The sequence below is a fragment of the Aotus nancymaae genome, unplaced genomic scaffold, assembly GCF_030222135.1.
Source record: "Aotus nancymaae isolate 86718 unplaced genomic scaffold, 86718_ANA_hifiasm-v0.15.2.pri h1tg000059l, whole genome shotgun sequence".
In the NCBI taxonomy this organism is placed as follows: domain Eukaryota; kingdom Metazoa; phylum Chordata; class Mammalia; order Primates; family Aotidae; genus Aotus; species Aotus nancymaae.
Genome location: NW_026988473.1, coordinates 72,995,657 through 73,017,302, shown reverse-complemented (window position 1 = coordinate 73,017,302; position 21,646 = coordinate 72,995,657). Strand labels below are relative to the sequence as shown.

The 21,646-nt window shown below is 34.9% G+C and overlaps 1 protein-coding gene across 9 annotated transcripts in view; it reads left to right on the top strand.

The window, feature by feature from the left end:
- Positions 1–21,646, top strand: part of NOX4 (NADPH oxidase 4) — a 154,149-nt gene that overhangs the window by 1,681 nt on the left and 130,822 nt on the right. The window contains exon 1 of one of the 9 annotated variants that reach the window (XM_064365388.1): positions 19,295–19,309. The exons of the other annotated variants lie outside the window; for them this stretch is intronic. The gene's annotated coding sequence lies outside the window, so the exon portion shown is untranslated. Of the gene's footprint in view, positions 1–19,294; positions 19,310–21,646 lie in introns of those variants that run through there. 9 annotated transcript variants of the gene reach the window in all.

Below are 21,646 nucleotides of genomic sequence, written 5' to 3'. Positions count from 1 at the left end.
ATCATTCACACTTGTACAAGTTAAAAAGATTGACTCTCTCAAGAACCGGAGGTAGTATCAGCTGAAGTGAAATGAATGAACCTGCCAGACCAGTTTATTGGTGCCTTAAAAAAGTTGCTATTTGGCCGGGCACGGCGGTTCGCACCTGTAATCCCAGCACTTTGGGAGGCCAAGTTAGGTGAATCATGAGGTCAGGAGTTCGCTGTCTCTACTAAATGTACAAAAAATAGCCAGGCGTGGTGGTGGGCGCCTGTAATCCCAGCTACTCAGGAGACTGAGGCAGGGAATTGCTTGAACCCGCGAGGCGGAGGTATCAGTGAGCCGAAATCGTGCCGTTGCACTCTATCCCCGGCAGCAGAGCAAGACTCTATCTCAAAAAAAAAAAAAAAGAAAGAAAGAAAGAAAAAAAAAGTTGCTACCTATTGCCCGCTTGCTAAGTACCCTGGAGGATCTGATTCACCAGGAGGACCAACCAATGACAAGCTTTTAGTTTACACTTTATCAGTGCTTTTAGCCTGCTCATGAGCTTATCCAGAGGAGTTCTGCACTGTTTGCTTTTACTGACAACTCTCACAAAGTACGGGTCTAATGGGGTTTTTCATTTCCGGGCAGTTCTCAGTGATTGCCTTGGGTTAGTGGCTCATGATATTCCAGTATTCTAGTATAATATGAGAAAGACACTGGGCAAAACTTTTTTTTCTGATTTATGTTAATATTTTTCTTTTTTCTTTTCTATGATGTTTCTGATCTCATTCTTCCTTTCCATCCCCTTCTTATTTGATTGCTTAACAGAAGATAGTGTCACTTAGGGCATATTGCTTTGTACAAGGAGATTGCAGTTTCTTTTCTTTTCTTTTTTCTTTTTGAGACAGTCTTGCTCTGACACCCAGGCTAGAGTGCAGTGGCGTGATCTCAGCTCACTACAGCCTTCGATTGCTGGCTTCAAGCAATTCTGTCTCAGCCTTCTGATTAGCTGGGTCTACAGACATGCACCAGCACACCTGACTAATTTTTGTATTTTTAGTAGAGATGGGGTTTCAGCATGTTGGCCAGGCTGGTCTCAAACTCCTGACCTCAAGTGATCCAGCTTCCCATGAGGTCTGCTGACTTATCAAATGAGGTCCGATGACTTATCAAAGTGCAAGTAATATACACAATTTAAAGTTTTTCAGTAACACATTAAAAAAAGGAAAAAGAAGCCAGTGGCATTGATTTTAATTATATATACCCAACTAACCAGGCAATAAAAGAGACGTCAGGATATGGGTAGTCCTCTTGCTCCTCCTCTACTAAGCAGGAATTGTCAATGGATGGGAAGTTGTGGAACTATAAAAATTATTGGTTTGGGAGGCTGAGGTGGAAGCATCACTTGAAGCCAGGAGTTTGAGATTAGCCTGAGCAGCAAAGTGAGACCCCATCGCTACAGATACACATACACACATAGACACACACGTGTGTGTGTGTGTATATATATATATATTTATATATTAGCTGGGTGTGGTGGCACAGTCATGTAACTGCAGCTACTTGAAAGTCTGAGGCAGGAGGATTGCTTGAACCCAGGAGTCTGGAGGCTACACTGAGCTATGATTGGGCCACTGCACTCCAGCCTGGGTGACCCAGCTAGATCCTCCTTTTAAAATAAATAAATATTATTGGTATAGAACTATAAAAATCTCTGTGACTTCTGTCTCACCTGAGTTTTCTGAGGGTGGGAACTTTTGAGAATGAAGGTGAAAGTGTTTACTTCTCAGAACTAGAATATCCACTTTTATTTCTTGGTTTCTGTTCTCAGAATAAAATTAAATAGTAAAAAAGTTACATACGATTGACAGAAAAACTAAGATGTTAATTGCTGGAAGATAAAATAACATTGGGATTAATATGTTTTGTTGGGGGTTCTCATCATGATTATCCTCCCCCAGACTGGTCTGATCCAGACTGGAGGCAACGTGGTCACGGCTGGTTTATTAAGCCTGAGTTAATGTGCTAATCAGACTGTGCACTTCCTCGCGCTGTTCAATTGTCACATGTTGTGAGTTTTTTAATCTTAAAATTAGTTGAGGAAAAACAAATTTATTGAGAGAAGCTAAAACGAGCACCCAAACAAGCAAACAAACCAACCAAATAATAACCTGCTCCACTCTCCCATAGCAACCTTTTAGATAAAGGACTTCATTAACTGCTTAAGGTTAAGTCTATTTTTATTTATTTATTTTCAAGGAATGGAAAGTGTAGTTGTTTGCATTTTGTAGAAAGTAGTAGTAGGTTGTAAGTTCAACTCTCAGAAATGTAGTTTTCTATTTTTTGTTTTTTTAAATATTGGGGCAGTTTAATTCAAAACACTGTCTACAGGAGCTCTTGAATTCATGTTTACTTGTTTTGAGTTGTGTTTTTCACATTTTAATTATTAAAGAATATCATATAATTCCCATAAACATTTTAACTTGAAAAGAGAATGATTTTATGATACCAGATTCAATGTGTCTTAGTTATATATGCATATAACTTAAAAAACGAGAAAGAAGCCAGTGGCATTGATTTTAATAATATATAGCCAACTAACCAGGCAGTAAAAGAGACATCAGGTTATGGGTAGTCCCCTATGGCTAGAGTTGCTCAGGCACACGTTATGGTTCCAATTAAGGGGACATTTTTAGATAAATGTTTCATATATATGTGTATATATATGTATATAAACATATATACATATATATACACAACTCATGTGTGTGTATATATATACACACATATATACAACACAACTCAAAACAGATAACCATGAATTCGAGAGCTCCTGTAGACAGTGTTTTGAGTTAAACTGCCCATGTATATATACATATTTATATAAAAAATATATATAATTTATATATACATATATAAATATGTGTATCTTTTCCCTCCAAACTATTCAATTTCAAACTAGGTATTCTCATGGTATCATGATGAGATTTTAATTTTTATTTTGCTTTTATTTACAAATATTGTTTTAGATCTGCTGTGTAATCATGAAGTTTTTTTTTTAACTTTTACTGAAATACCTATGCTTTCTGGAAGAAAGTTATGAGCATTCAGATTCTTTCTAGTGAAACACCAGGATTATCTTTCTTTAGTCAATCAATATCAGTTAGAAACATTAACTAATTTACCTTCTCAAGAGTCCTGGAAGTTATATCATAACACTTTACAGAGACAGACATCTGATGTCATGTGAATTCTTTAAGGTCAGAGACTAGAGTCTGGACAAATGGACCTAGGATTTTAAGTCAGTGTTGGTTTCACAGCTGGTCTGGGCTGCTTTAATTCTGCTGAGAATGAATGTATCCTCCCTGTTAATTTCAGAAGAGATGTAGTCATTAACTCTTAATTGTACAGACTATTAAAGTCATGAGCTAGAGTTGTTCAGGCACATGTTATGGTTCCAATTCAGGTGACGTTTTTAGTTAGTATTATTTAACATTCTGCTATTTAAAAACAATTTCTTCCTGTTTATTGACAGGTGAAATGGGTTATATTTCTTGATGAAATATATTCTATTTCATCATTTGTAAATAGATGAAGAATATAATATATTATATCTTTAATATATTATATTAAAGATAATATAATATAATATATTATATCTTTAATATAATATATTAAAGAGATAATATAATATAATATAATACATTATATTCTTCATCTATTTATATCTTTAATATATTATATTAAATATAATATAATATAATACATTATATTCTTCATCTATTTACAATAGATAGTGATTCATAGAATTTTAGACTTGGAAGGGAACTTTGACATCTTTACTTATAACTTTTCATTTTCCAAAATAGAAAAATGAGATCGAAGTGATTTGTTCACTATCACCGACTGAATTAGTGGCTTGGTCACTATTTAGTCTATTCTTCTCCTTAGTCCAATATTAGCCTGCTGTAATGAACAGCTGTATGAACATATGCAAGAACATTTAAAACCCCACACTGTATGGACTACCAGCTTTACGTTTTAGGTGAAACGATACTTTAAAATGTCTAGCAATTTAAGAGTTAAATTAAGAAGTTAAGGAAAATGATTAATTTACCCTCAAGAAAAAATATATTTTTAGTATTATACTTGTTTGAGACTTGCCTTAGATAAATTGTGAAGGAATTATGGGACATTTTTATTTAAATCATTTCTGATTTCACAATATTTATCAGAATTCTAAGGCTCAATATTTAACCCATTTGTTAGATAGCTAAATGTCAACTGCATAATTCTCTTTTATCAGTATCATTCCAAACTGCATAGAATTGAAAGTTAGAATGAATGACAGAGATAGTCAAATCTTCATTTTTTTTTATGAATGATATTAATAATATCAATAACAGATTATACTCAGTGAGAGCTGGCTAATGCTAGACATTAGTCTAAGAGCTTTGAACTGATTATTTAATTCTCTCATCCATAGGATGGAGGGCATGTTTTCAAGTTTTTGTTTTGTAGCTGAGAAATTGAATTAGAGGGGTTCTATAACTTGGTAGTGAGGGACAGAGACAGGACTCTAGCCTAAAGATCCTGTTTCCAGAACTTGTATGCTTGTTTTATAAATTTTCTGACAAATGCAAATTGTATTTATCGTGTACCACATGGTATTTTGAAATACGTGTATATTGTGGAATGGCTAAATTGAGCTGATTACCATGTATATTACCTTACATACTAATCACTTTTTGTGATAAAAACACAAAATCTACTCTCTTAGCAATTTCAAGAATATAGTATATTGTAATCAACTATAGTCACCATGTTGTATAATAGATCTCCTGAACTTATTCTTTCTATCTGAAATTTTGTATCCCTTGACTAACATCTACCCAACCCCCTCCTACTTCCACCAACTACCATTCTACTCTCTACTTCTGTGAATTCAGTTAGATTCTTTTCTAGATTCCACGTGTAAGTAAAATCATGTGGTATTTGTCTTTCTGTGCCCAGCTTATTTTACTTTACTTGATGTCCTTCAGGTTCATTCATGTTGTCACAAATGACAGAATTTCTTTCTTTTTTGTAAAGCTGAGTAGTATCCCATTATGTATATATACCGTGTTTTCTTTATCTATTTATCTGTTGACCAAATTTGTATTGTGAGCCATTGTGCTCTGTCATCTCTTTGCAACATTAATATTAGGTTGAACCATATAGAATTGCCATTTTGATAGATCAAAAACAGTCAAATATCGGCCATTTTATATGGTTCAACCTAATAGCAACTGTTACCATTTATTGATTATATATAATGTGTCAGAAACAGTTCTTGGCCCTTTACTTTTATAATCCCATTTAATCCTTATTTTAATTGAATCCTTGTAACAATTGTAGAAGATAGGAATTACTGCTTTTTACAGAATTGGGAAACTTAGATTAGCAACTCTTTGCTTTTTACAGAATTGCGAAACTGAGATTCTGAGTGGTTAGGTAACTTTCTGAGTAGTTAGGTTACATAGATAGAGAAGCCCAGGTTGAGCCCACATCTATCTGAAACTGAAGACCATGCTCTCAACCACTGTGTTCTCCAGGTGAGTTTCTGAAACATTGTTAGAACTGGAATTCTCTAGTCTTATCTAAGGTCCTTATACATTTTGCCATGGTGGCTCTGAATATACTGTTTCTATGTGTTTCCCTCTGCATGTTAGTGTGTTTTTGCATTCGTTAAGAAGTACTCGATCAGAAGTAAAGGTAAGAATATATGCATTATTCTTATATTTGAGGTGGACTTGTATAACTTATATATGAGGTGGACTTTGTTAGTTTTCTAGGGCAGCCATAACAAAGTACCACAGACTTTCCTTTAAACCACAGCTTTAAACAATTTCTTCCTGTTTATTGACAGGTTAAATGAGTTATATTTCTTTGATAAAATTATATTATAATTTCCTTGAAACCACAGGTTTAAAGGAAAGAAATTTCTTCACAGTTCTGGAAGCTAGAAGTGCAAGATGAAGGTGTCAGCAGGGTTGGTTTCTTCTGAGGACTTCTCTCCTTGGCTTATAATTGGCTCTCTTCTTCCAGTGTCTTTACATGGCCTTCCTTCTGTGTGTCTGTGTCTTAATCTCTTCTTATAAGGACACCAATCATATTGGATTAGGGCCCATCCCAATGACCTCATTTAACCTTCATTACCCCTTTAAAGATTGTGTCCAAATACAGTCACATTGTGAGGTAAGTTCAATTTGGTACATCTGCCAACTTTGTCAGTCTTCCTTTGGAAGCTAAGCATGCATTCTGAGAAATTAATTTGAGGTTAATGTGGTTTTGTTTCTTCTTGATTGTAGAAGTCCAGCTGAGCCGTAGCATTCTAGAATGACATAGCACAAGGGCCCTTCCCAGGCCCTTTTCAGAAGGTGTTGCAATATTCCTCCTCAGAGATTTGTAGAGCATTATTCTTATCCCCACCCCGAAACTATTTCAAACATGCTCTTATACAACTGTTTATTCCCTCCATGACCCCAAAGAAGAAAATCAGATAAATTAGCACCTAGGAGGAGCAGCGTTCGTATTTTATTTTGATTTTATAGATCTTGGCATCAAGAGTATGAATTCAGGGAAATGACTCCCAGAAAAGGAATTAGTGAATATTGAGTAACTATATTACCTTCCAAACTGCTGAGGCCAATAATAGTAGTAGTCGTTGTAGTTCTAGTCCTAGTCATAGTTGTGTATACTTTTTCCTGGGCAACACTCAGCCTGGAGGGACAGAAGCCTGTAGAGCTGTGGACTGCTCTAGTCCGTTCATCCCATTTGATAGATAAATTCATATAATTAAATGCTTTCTTTGTGGACTCAGTGCAGAGCTGAATGTGGATTGTAGGTCTTCTAACATGAATTCTTTTCTTCTTGCCCATCATGCTAAGCATTATATTTACCATAAAACTGATTTTAAAATTGTCTTGGTAATTCTGGAGACAAAAATAATTATAACTTTTACTGAAAAGGTCATGGGCTTTGGAGCTATATGGATATGAGTTTGATTGTGGTTAAGCATTTCTCTCCCTTTGTGATTTTCACATAGTTCTTCTCTCAGCCTAGGTGTGAACTCTACTCATAAAATAGGGCTTAAGCCCTACTCTTAGATTAGATGTAAGGATAACATGAGAAAATGCAGGTGAAATGCTTAACACTTGGTACATAGGCACTCAGCGAATTGGTAACTTACTACAAATATTAATGGTAATTAGTATTAATGGCATCAATACTATGAATAGTACTGAAGGATAATATCGTATATTATTTATGTATGCATATATATGTGTGTGTATATATGTATGTTAAAAAGAATTCAGAGACATAAAGATGGAAGGGATTTGCTGAGCATACAGATGCTGAGCATATGAGATGACATCTAGGACAGAGATTTACCCTTTGTTCTATTATTATTTCAGGGCTCATGGGTGCTTAATAAATGGATGTTTGATGATGAGGTTGCATGTCTGCTGGTCAGTTGGAACATGTTACCTTCAGTCCTTTGGTTGACCTCTGGTTGCCTCCCTGATCCTCTGGAGAGAGAGAGAGAGAGAGGCTATTTGCTGCTATTTGTTATTGGCACAAAGTTTGTGGCAATTTGGCTATGATTGTTGGGTGGAATTTTAGTTTGAGTGGAACACATTTCATTCAATAAAACATTATGTAACACTTTTTATTAATTTTCATTGAATCTTGGAGCTTTCAACAGATAAATTAGATAAATTACCTATCTCAGATTATTGTAAATTTTAAAGGAAATTAAGATAAATAATACTAATAGCTAGAGCTAGCTTTCATTGCAATCTTTTCATGGGCCTGACATTGTGCCAAGTTCCTGATATGTTCTTTGCTACAGTGTCCACTATTCTACAAGGTAGGTTCTATTCTTAAGAGAAAGCTAAAGAACGTAATTTGTAAGCAATTTGCTCATTGATTATAAGTACCTAACATGAAATCTATTACATAATGGGAGATCTAAAAATGTCAATCGTCTTTCCTCCCTCTGCTCTTATCCTTCACAGCCTCATACAATAATTCACTTTACTGTTTTATACCCCAGGAAAACATGATAGAAATATTCTACTTGTCTCAGAATATTGTATTGAGCATGATGACTTAATAGATAAGAAAGTAGTTTGAAGAATTAAATTCCATGGATGTGAAAGATTGTTGTTAGGTACTGTTTCTGTCTCCTATCATTTCACAAAGCTTTTTTTTTAAATTGTACTTTAAGTTCTGGGGTATATGTGCAGATCTTGCAGGATTGTTGCATAGGTACACACATGCCATGGTGGTTTGCTGCCTCCACCCCCGTCACCTACATCAGGCATTTCTCCCAATGTTATCACTCCCCAACCTCCCCACCCCCTGCTGTCCCTCCCCTAGCTCCCCAGCCCCCAACAGACCCCAGTGTGTGATGTTCCCTTCCCTGTACCCATGTGTTCTCGTTGTTCAACACCCGCCTATGAATGTGAACATGTGGTATTTGGTTTTCTGTTCTTGTGTCAGTTTGCTAAGAATGATGGTTTCTAGATTCATCCATGTCCCTAGGACATGAGTTCATCTTTTTTTATGGCTGCATAGTATTCCATGGTGTATATGTGACACGTTTTCTTTGTCCACTCTATCACTGATAGGCATTTGGGTTGGTTCCAGGTCTTTGCTATCATAAACAGTGCCACAATGAACATACGTGTGTATGTGTCTTTATAAAAGATCGATTTATAATCCTTTGGGTATATACCCAGTAATGGGATTGCTGGGTATATACCCAGTAATGGGATTGCTGGGTCAAGTGGAATTTCTCTCTGTAGATCCTTGAGGCATGGCCACAGCATCTTCCACAATGGCTGAACTAATGTACACTCCCACCAACCGTGTGAAAGTGCTCCTATTTCTCCACATCCTCTCTAACATCTGTTATCTCCAGATTTTTTAATGATCGCCATTCTAACTGGAGTGAAATGATATCTCAATGTGGTTTTGATTTGCATTTCACAAAGATTTTAAGGCTCCAGCCATGGTGCCATGACATTGTTCCCCTGGACTTCATTAAGGAAAGTTTTGAGAAAGGAATGAGATGTTTGTCTTCATACCAAAAAAATCGCAGTCAACCCTTAACATGCAATATGATTTACATTTTCAGTGTTGACTGTCGAAGTAGGATCATGAAGGTCTGTGACATGTTGTAAACAATAGTAAAACAAGTGTATATAATGACCCTTTAACAGCAAAGATTTGAACTGGGCAACTCCAGTTACACGCAGATTGTTTTCAACCAAACATGGATTTGCAGGATACGAAACCCGCATATACTAAGGACCTACTTTTCCTGGAGGACAGTTCCACAGGGCCCACTGGGGCACTTGAATATGCACATTGAATATTTTGAATATTTTGGTACATGCAGGGATCCTGGAACCAGCTCCATGCATATGCCAAGGGACAATTGAAAGAGCAAATTACATAGTTTATGTGATTGCTAGAAGCATATCCTAGGGATGTTCAACTTGGTGATATAATAAAACTCAAGCAATGTGATAAAAAGTTAGTGTCTAGTGAAAAGTAGTGTACTTTCAGTTTTAACAATGAGTTTAAAGAAAAAGCAAAGGAAAGAAGAAGTTTGTTCATTCAGTAGAAATTGTGTTCATCTTTAGAAATTGGAAAGTTGAATTTGACAATGGCTCTCCTCTCTAAATAGAAACTATCAAAGATTTTCATGGATATGGAAATCCATGAAAGGATTGTTCAAGGTCTCTAGACACATATCAAAACTTTCAGGGGTCTGATAAATTTTAAGGGAAGAAGATATGAGTGATTTAACCAAAGCAAAATAATTTTATATAGCTGAGATTATTTTTTCTAATAGGAGCATTTTAACAACAGGGTATAATTAAGAAAATATTATATGGAATGCCTTTATGACTATATCTCTTTATGATGAGATTTTTGAATACCTGATTTCAAATTGCAAATAATCTCATTTAATGTGACCATACAAAGCTCAGGTCTGGTCGGAGGATCTGGAGTGGCAGTGATCCAAACAAGTTTCTTTTATCCCCATGCTATACTTGTGATTCTCTTTGTGAGCTTCCTTTTCCTCCAATGTGCCTTCCTTTATGTGCTTTTCCTTTAACATCTTATCCTGAATAAAATCCCTGCTACTCCACCTTATATGAAAGCATGGATTTCAAGGAGGGTGAGGATGGATCTCATAAGGCGAGAAAGTTGTAGAACAAGAAAATAACCACCTATCGAGATTACTTAGGAGATAGGATGAGAGTAATTTTATTTCTGGCTAATTAATTTTATAGGGTCTCATTATATTGCCCAGGCTGGAATGCAGTGGCTATTTACAGGCATGATCGTAGTTCACTGTAGCCTTAAACTCCTTGGGTCAAGTGGTTATTCTCTGGGGTTAGAGATTGGCTTGGACTGTGTAGAAACTATCACTGAACTAACTGTTTTGCTATTTTGATTTTGTACATTTTCAAAATATTTAAGAGTGAAAGAACGAGTCAAATGTAAATTTTGGAAGAGTTTAGTCTTAGACTTGTAATGGGTTTAAATCTTGAGTGTGTCATGCTTTGAGAAAATACATTTTGTTCAGTGTACAAATTTTAGATATATGAAAGTTAATTTGTTAAAGTTCTTTGTGATCATCATTCTGATTGTTGTTAAAATCAAGTGTCTTCTGTCACCTTTTCCTGAGCACATAATGTCTCTCAGCTCAAATATCAACTATGGTAACATCTGTGAAAAGTTGAGAATATCAATGGGAGTGGCACGATATCATGAAAAGAGCATGAATTTTGTGGAAAATTGATTTAAGTTGAAATCTCAACTTCACCTCCTGACAAATACATGTTTAGGTGAATTATTAAAACTTTGAAATCCTCAATTTCCTCAGTTTTCAATTGAGATTTATATTATTAATTGAACTACATGAACATTTCAATATAAAAACATTTTGACTCAAAAAAACAACAATTTATTTTAACCTGTGTTTAGTTTGGCATAGTTTGACCTAATATATCACTTACAGGATTATTGGTGGGGGAAAAGAGGAGCAGGGAAAGAGAGGAAAAGATTAACCGAGGTGAGGAAGAAATGCGTGTAAGGCCCTCAAAAAGTGTTAATTTCCTTCATCCTAATGGCAAGTTATAGTAGATAAATTTATAACAATGCTAAGACGTGTTTCTCTCAGAAAATATCTTTGGAGTTAAGACTGTTTTGAAGTTGAAATCTATTTATAAATATTTGTTAATGATTATAAAATGATTATAAAATTTCCAACAGCTAAGAGAAAATGTCTTCTAGTTTACAGCAAAGCATGCATTTTGAAGTTATATGAAAAAAATTTTTCCAAAGACAGTATATATTATTTTCTTAATTAGAATTTTAAAAATATTTAAGCTCGCAATTAATTGCTTGTCAGTTGGCTGTGGTTTCCACATTTTAGCTCCCAATTTCTTGGCCTTTTTAAACCTTCCGTCGAGCAGCTCATAAACTGAGATACATGTGAAAAGGACAGTAACAGTGAATTCTTCCCATAAAAACAAAAAGTTTTTAAAAACTTTTTTTGATATGAAGTACAGAATATTTAATTATACATATACCTAAGTTCATAACACACTATCCTCATGGGTTTGTGCAAGGCTCCATTTTGCTTTCTTCATCTTTCGTTCATTTATTCATTCATCCATTTAATCATTCTCCATTATCCAATCCTACTCTCTTAGGGGCCCCCAATTCCCAAGTCACAGACAGAAACCAGTTCCTGGCCTGTTAGGAGCCAGGCCACACAGCAGGAGGTGAGCAGCTGACGGGGAAGCAAAGCTTTATCTGGATTTTCAGCAGCTCCCCATCACTTGTATTACCACCTGAGCTCCACCACCTGTCAGATCAGCGGTGACATTCGATTCTTTAGGAGAGTGAAACTGATTTTCAACTGTACATGTGAGGGATCTAGGTTACAAGCTCCTTTTGAGATCTAATGCCTGATGATCTGTCACCGTTTCCCATCACCACCGCCCCCCCTCCATGGGATCATTTAATTCCAGGAAAACAAGCTTAGGGTTCTCACTGATTCTACATTATGGTGAGTTGTGAAATTATTTCATTATATATTAAAATGTAATAATAGAAGTGAAGTACACAATAAATGTAATGCACCCGAATCATCCCAAAACCACCACTGCCCCCTCTGCCAATCTGTGGAAACATTGTCTTTCCTAAAACCAGTCCCTGGTGCCAGAAAGGTTGACACCACTGCATTCTCCTTACAACAGCACTCTTTCTAATTGGGAGCTAAATGATGTTTATAGTTTTTTTTGGTGTTTTACGTATATGTGTCTTCTAATTCACAAAAATGGTATTGGGTTATAGGACTTACTTAGTTTCTGAATTTTTCGCATCTGGTATGATATTTTTGAAGTCTATTTACATGGCTATCTGCTTCTTTTGTTTCTTGCTTCCAACTGCTACATGGTATTCCATAGTTTGCATCTACCACCTTTTATTTATCCATTCTTCTAAGCATGTAAACTCAGAATACCTCTAATTTGCCGCTGTTTCAAATAGCATCATCATGAATATAAAGAATACTATTGTAATATAAATATTACATGGTAGTTTGTTGGGTTTGCCTGCTTGGTTTCTTTAAAAAAGGAGCACAAATAAGTTGTTCTTTTTGTAAAAAAAAAAAAAAAAGTATTTCTTTACGTGCTTGTTATAGCAGTTGAATTTAGTCAGATTAAGATAAATATGAAATTAATATTGACATATGGAACAAGTTTACAAATATTAAGATATTTGATTGTAATACCTAGTTTTCAGTGAGAAAAACCAAAGTATATTGTGTGACATAAGGAATGAATGTAGTCAGTATTTTAAGTATGATTTCATTTCTATATATCTTTCTTATGAACTGCAAATAATAGTAACAATTTAAACAACAAGATGCCATATATATAATACATATATATCTATATATATGTATGTATATGTAGTTACAGTAAAACAATAAGCCTAACAAATAAACATCAAGCTTGGGAGTACTAGGCAGTGGAATAAAAAATATAAGAAAGAACATTAAAAGGATAGGTGCAAATAGTGGAATGGATTTTCTTGAAAAACAGGTAAACAAAAAAGTGGAAAACAACTCAGCCTGACTTTATAGAAAAGCCTAAATTTTCTATCCTGCACAGTACAGTATAGTAGATAGCTTGTACCAACCCTAATGAGCAATCGTTGGTTAGGAAGGTTGTGGGCAGAATATGAGTGGAAGTGTTTTGTTTTGTACATGGCAGGATATTAGGATTTTCTTTTATTAAAATTTTAATATACATTAAAATGCTTTTTTCCAAAATTGCTTGTTAAATGTCTTAACAGCACCTAAGAAATGCAAGCCATAAGAAATATATTATAGAAATATGGTATGACCAGGGAACCACAGGTTGGATAATATTTAATGTTTGGGGCCAATTGATTAGTAGTGGTGTTAAAGGGTCAGTAACTTTTGTCACGTATGCCCTCTCAGTGCCTCAATAGTTCTTCTTTACATTACCCGGTGCCCCTGTTGTTTCTCAGATTGCTATAGTATAGTATCAATAATTATAATTTATTCTCTTCGCTGTTCCTGTTCTGTCCTGTGTTGTCCGGTCCCATCCTGTTCCATCCACCTATCCTGTTGAATCCTGCGCTTTGCATTAATATGTTCTTATTTATCAAAAGTCTAGAAGAAAAGGGATCAGCAGCTTAATACCCTTCTTCTGAAAGATTCCATTCAAAGCCATTGAGTATTTTCAAGGTAATTTTTAAAAGTTTATCACCCATTTTCCAGTATGAACATAATGCTTACCATTAGGGAAAAAATGAAAAATGCACAAAAGCAGAAATGGAAAATTTTTAAATATCATCACTATTTGAAGTTAATCATATTCTTCAAATTTTATTTTGAAGACTTGCTCCACTTTATTTTCTTAAGAAACATGTTTTTTTCTTATAGCTTTTTAATATTTACTAATTGTTTTCATATTATAGAAAATAGAGGAAATGAAAAAAATGTTATATATATATCATCGCTCACACATAACCACCATTAACATTTTGGTGCATTTCCTCAGTCCAAGTTTTTTATTTTTTTAAGTAGCAATATGATCATTCAGAATCAACAGTTTTGTTTCCTACTTTAAAATGTAGTGTATCACATTAGATTTATCTCTGTTGTCACAAACTCGTTGTTAAGCATATGTTGGTTATTTTTAATATTTCACTGAATAAACAAAACACAAAACTTAAACATTTTCATATTTCTGGAAATGCAATTGGCTTCTGTTATTTCACTGACCTGGAAAATGCAGTGAGAAACGTCATTGTACAGAATGCCCTCTGTTTTCATATGTCCTTTGGATATGTTATTCGATTTTTCAAAGTATATTAACCCATTTAATTTATTTCATTATGACTTTGTACTGCTTATTTATCCATTGAATTCTTGGTACTTAATTACTAAAATATATTAAATTTCAAAAGAAATACCTGATTTTGTATATTAAGCACTGATAATACAATAGAAAAAATTAGAAACTTCTTTCCACATCTTAGAAGTAACCACCTGTATCTATTTCATTTATGTTTATGTCTATATATCAATGCTTGTATATGTAAATACACATATTTATGTGTACATATTATTAATTCAGTAATATAGGATGGCTATTACTATTTCATTCCCATTGTGTGAGGCTAACTTATTTTATCTTTAATGACTACATAGTGCATCATAACGCCATAATGTGAGCCATAATTTATTTTGCGTTTCTCGATTGTTGGATAACTTTAATTCCTTTTTTTGGTATTACAGATCATAGGGCAGGGAATATCCTTGTACAATTAGAAAAGTGTTTCTGTATGCCATTTTACTTTTTGAAGAAATTCCAAGATGTGATGCATTGATCATACTCAGTATTAGCTTTTAGAGAAAAAAAAGATTAAATTTGAATTACATTTTCTGTTTTATTACAAACCTTTGTCTTTGTAAAAATGTGGCACTGCTGTTGTAAAACTTTTATTTGTAACATTTGGAGACTATACAGTGATTGTCAGTTGGAGAAAAGAGGACTACAAATATGTCATCTTATGTTTGATTTAATTTATTAGATCGGTGCAAAGTAACTGTGGTTTTTGCCATGGAAAGTAAAAACTGCAATTAATTTTGCACCAACCTAAATATTATTTTCCCTACAACTGAACTAGTGTGGTCTACCACGTGTTGGCCCATTAAACTTTGTGAAGAGTTTGTCAGAAGAATCTTAACATGTATATATCAGGATATTTAAGAAAATAGTTTTTATCAAACTATCCATTCATTTGGTCCATATTAACTGAGTACCCACTGTGTTAGGCATTTTGGCTTTCTTTGCACATGGAATTCTTTGTCTTTAAATCGATAGCTTATTTTGGAGGCAGTGTTTTATTTTTTTCCCAAAGGAAAGACTGGAAGAGTGTCGACTTCATTTAAAAGTTGAAAGTCATAGTTAAAAGACATACCGAATTAGCTAAGATTGCTAGTGTTTTGAGGACAGAGATAGAATTTAAAGATAATTTTGTAGATTCAATTAGTAAGAGTTAATAAGAAATAGGATTGAGTTCAGAGGAGTAAAATAGACAATATGTTTAAGTAGGATATGCTTAGGAGACATGAGAAAAAAATTGTTATATTGAATATCCTATATTCACTATATGAGTTTTAATACATATCATTATGGATAGTCTGATTAAAATTCTAATCAATGAGGAGGTATCATTGCTATTTCTGTTTTCCCTTAATTTTTTTTGTTTGTTCAGGCCACTAGTATATCTGTTTTGGCTTCTAATTTTCAGAGGAATATTGAAAAATTAAAAATGGTTTAAAGATAAAGAGGATTGAGACAACATTTTGGAATGATTGTTTTTGATGAGGAGTAGCAGAGAGGTAACTAAACACTCAGCAATTGTGATCAGATGTGCTGGACCCATGATGTAGGAGAGACAAGGCCTCTTTCAGCTGTCCAGTCAACCGTGCTCTGCAAAACACGTTCAGCTTCTCCATGCCTTCTGTGCACAGATAATTTCTGTAGAAGGAGGAAGATGTAAGAGTGATATAAAATCAAATGCTCTGTAACTTTCGAAACCTTGTTGTTGGGCATTAGAAAGGTGTATAGAATAAGGGATGGGCCTAAATATTGATAGGAACTTAATAGGTGAACTAAAAAATTATTTCCACTTCAATAATGTTTTTCAGCCAAAGAGGTCAAACCATTTTCACTTGGTACATTTCTGTAAGGAAAAGTGACGGCAGTGTTTACTATTGTTTAAATTTTTCAGTTCTAGGTTCTGGAGACAAGTGGCCTTGGTAGAGGTCACAGGTATTAATTGTGAGAAAAATTTCATAACCTTTTTCACCTGGTGAACTGTTCACTAGACAATATTGTCCTTAGAAACCCCTGGAAGTGTTAATATGCAATTCTGAATCCCATTTCTGTTGAACTTTAACTTTGCCAGATAGACACAGAGTCTAGAAGTGAATGTTTTCTGCCCTCTGTGCTTTTGGCACAGGAAATACAAGGTAGACAAAATGGTGACAAAAATATCATGTTATAATATTGCTTTCTTCTCTCTAATAGCTATGTGTCCTTCTGACTTAATAGCTTTTCTAGGGAAAAGCCACATTCCTACTGAAAATGGAAGAATGCCATTTTTAGAAAGGGTAGATCAAACCAATAGAAAAGATTTGAGTTAAGCTTAAGGAAATCTGGATATAAAGTCAGAATGAACTATATATTTTTAGTAGTCCCTTTAGTTTTATGAAAAAAAAATTTCACCATATTTTTCTTTAGAATTGATACTGTCTTTTGGAGACAGCATTAAGAAAAAGCAGATTATAGATGAGAAGATAGGTCAACTTAGTCAAAAATTACATCACAGTTAAGTCTCCAGGGAAGCTAGTTGACAGAAATGAGCTGGGATCCTTTGGAATGAACTGTAGTTTATTGTGGCATTAAGATACCTACATGAGCTTTTGGTTAAAGCCAAGAGCACTGAATTGGTAGTTTCTTTTCAGAAATTTTTTAAAAGAAATGATTACTTCAATTATTGTTAACCATTTACTGATTACCCATGACATGTTCTTCATCATTGTTTTCACATGAAACCTTATCAAAATAATCTTATCAAAATAGTTAGGTAATAAAGACCAGGTGCAGTGGCTCATGCCTGTAAACCCAGGACTTAGGGAGGCCAAGGTGGGCAGATCACTTGAGGCCAGCAGTTCAATATCAGCCTCACCAACTGATGAAGAAGAAGAGACTGATGAAACCCTGTCTCTGCTAAAATACAAGAAATTAGCAGAGTGTGGTGGTATGCACCTGTAATCTCAGTTATTTGGGAGGCTGAGGCAGGAGAATAGCTTGAACCCAGGAATCAGAGGTTGCGCTGAGCCAAGATGGCACCACTGCATTCCAGTCTGGTTGACAGAGACTCCGTCTCAAAAAAATAAACCAAAGACCAAATAAATAAACAAACAAAAAAAACCCCCAAAACAAGCAAAAAAAAAAAAAATAGGTAATAAGCTTTGTAACTAACCCTTCACTGAATACGTCAGTTTTATTCTTAAGTGCAGTCTTGCTCCCATGGAATGTCTATCATATTCTAAATTTACATCCCTATTATAATTTATTAATGGTATTAACTAAACATTTGAATTAGGACTATAATTTTGACTTATATGCATAGGAAAAATAATTTTTTTCTGATTTTCTGCCATAGACCCTTTTGATTGCTATATAGACAATAAAAATATGCTTACCATAGCCTTGGAAAATTGTACAGCCTACTTCATGGCGTTTCTCTTTTTATTCATGTATCTGTCTCATGATTATTTTTCTTTGACTTTCATTGCTCAGAACATATTTTCCCCAAAGAGTACTTATTAGAAACAATTTTATTTACTAATAACCATGCATCTTTGAGGTCCTCAAAGGTAAGAGGCAGTTTGGGCTTTGCCACTTCCCCATGCAGCCCCTTGCTAGCTTTATGTGGAAAACAATGAGATGAATAGGTAAACCAGTATGATAGGAAGAATTAAGTGCTCTAGGAGAGATACGGTGAAGGCAAAAGGAAACACTGAGAAAGATGCTCCACTTTTGTCAAATAATATATAAAAGAGAAATTTGGAGAGTTGTAAATGAGGGGAGAGAGAGGGATATGGGCCCTAGCAAACCCTTACAGAGAAAGTGACACTGGGGCCACTTTCTTAACTTTCTTCTGTAACTGAAAGATTAATAGAGTTCATCTGGTAGTTACCATGGGGGTTGGAAGAGGTACAGTGTCACCACAGATAGAAGGAATAGCAACAGTCTGAGCTGTGGATCTGTAGTGTCAACTGAGATAGGTAGTAACAATTTGGGTTAGCTCATCTTCATAATGCATCTGGGAGCTAAACTGAGGCATTTAATATGAAAGGATATGTAACCAAGTGGTCTAAGGGTGTCATCAGTTGGGCCTGTTTATGGACTTGTAATATAATTTGGGACCAAAACCAAAAAAAGCAGGTGGGACTAGATCATCTATGCAGTCTCATACAAAAGCTACAGTGGCTTTGAAAATTTTCTTTAACTGGGTGCTGTTGCAGAGGAAATCCCAGCCTCTGAACTGATGGGGTAGAGTGAAGGGTGGAGGCAGAGCTGCTGAGCCTGAACAACAGGGTAGAAAGAGTATGTCCTGAGTTCTGATTCCAGATCTGAACTAGATTTCCTGGGTAATCACTTTCGGTATTCTCTTTTTCTATAATAAGGGCATTGAAGGATCATCTCTTAGCCTCATTCATTCATCCATTCATCGAACATATATTTAATGAACATATGCTAGTTGCCTAGAACTTTCTTTGAATTCTTTACTTGCAGGTGAGTGAAATAAAGCTCCGTTTATATAACTACAATGGGAATATCACCTTCCAAAGCTGTGGCTGGAAAGGCAGCCTGGAGATTTGCAGGAAGCCATGCCATAAGTGCATTTAAATTCTGAAACTAGTTTAAGCTTGTGGATGGCCAGGAGCACCAGGATGATGATAATAACTTCTGTTGACTTATTATATGTCAGAGACTGCATTACATACTATATATACTGACTTAATACATCCAATAACCCTCTGGGATAGGTATATTATTATCATGTTTTTTTTCATTTTGCAGATGAGGAAGATGAGACAGATAAGGTAACATAGTTACCTAAGACCACGGAGCTAGTAAAGGGGCTTTAAATTCAGGTTTGTCTGACATCAAGTTGTCTTCTAAAACAGTGATTGATAATCCTAGCTGTATGTCCTCAGAACCGCACCTGAGACCTAAGGAATCAGAACTTCAAGAAAGTGCAGTAGTAGAAAATGGTTTATTTTAAAATCGTCTATCAGGTAATAACTATGTACAGTCTAACTTGAGAAGGCTTTGTCAAGATTTACATAAAAGTAGAGGAAAATTTGTTGATTGGGTAACAGTATAAGCAACTGAAAGAATAAGAAAGTATGGAGATTTGGAAAGAGCACTAGACAAGGTGTCTGAATTTGCAGCTCTGTTCTGGGAAGTGATGTGTTGTTAGAGAATTGACATAGATCATGGAGAGGAGACCTGGGTTCACATTCTTGCATCTTTACAAACTAGCAGTGTAAACAGAGGCAAAAAGAAGGTTGAACTGTATGACTTGTAAAGTGCCATGAAAGAACTATAGATTTTTGATTCTACAGCATGAAATAATTAGGCTTTATATAGGCATCATTTGGTTTGATTAAAATTTTCCTTCAGATATAAGAGTTCATAAAATTGACCTTAATGAGCATGAATTTACATATTTTTAGACAAACACAAATACAAAATCAGAATTTTAAAATATTTTGTAAGCTTTAAGGTTTTTTTAATTTTTAATACTAACTTCGTAATTGTTGACTCACCAAGATGCACCTAGAAAAATGACCAATTACTCAAACTAACTTCTCTGACCTTTTCAAATCCCTTTTAAAAATAGATTAGTGTAGATATTTACATGTAGAATATCATCTTATGTTCCCTTAATTTGTTGAGATAATTCCCAGTTGAGAGCAAAATATTTATTTGAAAGTTAATTTACCAAAACAGGTAGTTTGCAAGTCTTCTCTAGAGTCAGCTATGTTAGGATTTGGTACATTTTAATAGTTTTGCCAAGAACTTGGATGAAGATGTGGAAAATATAAATGTAAAGTTTTCTGGCCTTGTGTGGTGGCTCACTCCTGTAATACTAGCACTTTGGGAGGCTGAGGCTGGAGGATCAATTGAGGCCAGGAGTTTGAGACCAGCCTAGGCAAAATAGCCAGATAAAAAAAAATTAAAGAAATTAGCCATGTGTGGTAGCATGCACCTGTAGTCCCAGCTACTCTGGAGGCTGAGGTGGAAGAATCATCCGAGCCCAGGAGATCCAGGCTGCAGTTAGCTGTGATTACCCCACTGGACTCCAGCCTGAGGGACAGAATGAGATCCTGTCTCTAAAAATAAATAAATAAATGACAGTCAAATAAAATTTCCAGCAGAGATAAAGATGAGAGGGAAAAATATAAGAATATAGGATTCACAACCAATATGATAAATGGGTTAATTCTTGCATTTATGTACCTTCTGTTACCCACCCCAATTTTTTTCTTTTGGGTGTAACATAAAGAGATCATTGTTTAATAGGAAATTCATGTGAAGAAAACCTATATGTTGCAAACTCAAGATGACCCTTTATGTGACATGATTTCCCTAAATGATAACACAGTCTTAAAAGGAGCAGATAGCATCCATAGTCACAGAGATGGTAGTCTTCAGCACTGCTCTGGGCAATGAGCTTTTGTTAAGAATGTGCTGAATATTGGTGCATAAAGATGATGAATGAGTCTTAAAATTATATGAAGAATTGTAAAGGCAACTAATTATATTTAGCATGGACAAAGCAAGCTTGGGTTAGGAAATTATACCACTTTTATCTTCAGGTTTTGAATGTCTGTCTTTGGAAAATTATTATGCAGAGTAGCTCTATGGGTAGAAGTTAAAGAGACACAGATTTCCTCTTAGTGTAAGAAAACAGAATAGAACAGTGGGGCATCCTGTTGTCTCTGGAAAAACTCAGAGTGTAGGTTACCTTTGGTTGGAGACTGGCAGAGAAGGGGTGTAAACAGTGGGTGGGAAGTAGGATATGAGCTAGGCCCTTTCAGTTTTTTTCAGAATTATATGTTTTAGTATTTAGCAAAATAAATTTACAGATAAGTAAAATATTTAGTCAAAATGGAATCCCTTCTATATGTAACTCACACATAACTAACTTGAAATGTAGTCCTTGTCTCTAACAGAATTTTACTGGTGTGATGATTAACTATACAAAGTAATGTAATTGCCAAAATTACTTCCTTACAATCTGTTGTCCACATTTCATTGAGAATAATCATTACCGAATACTAATCTCTTCATGCCACTTCCTGGCTTAAAACACAATCATTCTGTGCTATGGACTGAATATTTGTGTCCCTCTCAAATTCATATGTTGAAATCCTAACAGTGAAGACAATAGTATTAGGAGGTGGAGGCTTTGGGTGATTTGG